We start from the raw sequence: 2,171 nt of genomic DNA, 5'->3' as shown, positions 1-2,171 counted from the left end.
TATGGTCAAACACATTGGGGAAATGGTATAATGTATTACAGGCCAAGTAAGAAGAGTGATTTTTAAAGGAGAACATGAACCGTAGTATCAGATCCTATAAATGTCAAGGAGAATGGAGGAAAACAAACAAACAAACAAACAAAAACAGTGACTGTTAGGTTAGTGACTCTGTATTCACACAGCATTTGCAGAAGAATTTTAAAGCACCTAAAAACAAAATTTATACTTTTCCCAAGGATGGATGTTATCAATATTATTCCTCTTTTCTAGGACAGAAGAAAAAGGACTCACTCGAAATCACTGTATGTAATCAAGTTCTTATTTGCATTCCCCAGTTTTGCCCCCAGAATAATTTAGAAGATTACATTTCCCTCCCCAAAACTGTGGTGTTATGGCAAGGGTATAATTAAGTATAATGTGTAGTGAATTAAAGCTGTACAGGCATCAAAAGCATATAAATCATGCACAAGCACATTCAAGAACTTAAATTACCTGTAGTATAGAAGAGTAAAGATATTGAAGTTGAAAGATCTAGGTTTTGATCCGGGCCCTAATACTTATTACTAGCTGAGATTTTCAACAGGTTACTTTACTGAGTTGCTGTGAAAAGTAGGTAAGTTTACATATGTAAATCTTAAAAACATAATATGATACCTACTATGAACTTATGTTATGAAATTTAGCAATACTGCGGGACTCGATTATAAAGGGGAAAGAGTAGAGGCATTAATAACAGGAGCTCTCGCTAAGTGAGCATTTCCTATGAATCAAGTACTGTACTGCTTCTCATGCATTCTCTCATCAACTCCTCACACCCACCCAGTGTGGTAAATACTCTATGAGGTGGAACCATGGGGACTTTTTATTTTTGTAGATTTAAAATGATCAATTATCAGCAATTTCATATGATTCAAAGTATCATCTTCCTTGTTTGGAGAAAGTGAAAGACAGAGGGACTTGTCTAAGATAAAATAGCCAGTACTTGGTAAATTCGGGCTTGTAACAAGCTATACAGACCGACCTCTGCGCCAATATACTTGACCAATCAATGCGTTGTACAAATTCCCAGCCAGGAGGCAGGTCTGATAGTTTAGGAGATGTAACCTCTAAGCTTTAATCAAGAATTATTTGCATAGTATTAGAGAATATACAAAAAGTCAACAAATGATGTCACAGCAAATTCAGCATAAGAATCAAATACTTACGTTAATTAAAGTAGCCCGGGTTTGTTCTTGCTTCTGGGATTACCCTTCTCTTAAATGAACTCTTAACATCATTCATTCAGCCAACAAATATTTACTCAACATCAGGCTCAATTTCTAACTTCTTAGAAGGATCTTCTTTTCTATCCGTCCACTAATTCTTACTAATTTACCACCTGGAATCCATCTCTCTTTTCAATAGCTTTTGTTCCCCTTACAATGAGAATCCCATTCTGTCTTTTATATGAATCCTCCCATCAGAAGTGAAGGGTTCTTGAGGAAAAAGCTCAATAAATGTTCGATTTGATGTTCATACCAAATCTAACACGTGAAGTTTAATAGTGATAAAGAATCACAACCACCTCTGTGGGGTGGGTGATAAAACCTTCCCTGATCTCACTGGTTTAAGTGTTCACTTTAGCCTCTTTAATCTGAACTCATCAGGAAACTCACTGCCCCATGATATTCTAATATTACTATTTAATGTTTCTTGTGCTTAGGCCTCGTGTCTGGAACTAGAGTTTAACCTTTTAAGGGCAAAGAGCGAGTCATGCTTTGAATTCACACTGCCAGCAAATAGTAGAAATCAATAGACCTTTAACTAATGGACATGAAGAAAAATTAGCAGCTGCGGGGAAGATCCTAGAAGGCAGCAAACCGAAGGAGAAAGAGGCGCTTGTGCGTTAACACCTGCTTTGAGAACTAAAACCAACCTGGACGGTATCTCAAAGCCTGGGTAGCTGCTTCGCCTGTCCGTTTAAAGAGGTGCGCAAGGCAATCAGCAGCGAAGCGGCCATTGGCTGAGCAGCGAGCCCGCGAGCGTCCGCAGACGGCACTAGGCGGAGGCTGTGCCGGCGGCGCTTCGTCCTCTGACCGGCAGGGGGAGCCCTGCCGCGCGCTGCGCTCCCTGCCTCGCCGCCCGCCCGCCGTCAGTCTACCCGCCGCTCGCCGGACGCCGCCACGCCCGCC

Source organism: Galeopterus variegatus, unplaced genomic scaffold (genome assembly GCF_000696425.1).
Source record: "Galeopterus variegatus unplaced genomic scaffold, G_variegatus-3.0.2 Scaffold3517, whole genome shotgun sequence".
Lineage (NCBI taxonomy): Eukaryota > Metazoa > Chordata > Mammalia > Dermoptera > Cynocephalidae > Galeopterus > Galeopterus variegatus.
This window is presented reverse-complemented; position numbering follows the sequence as displayed.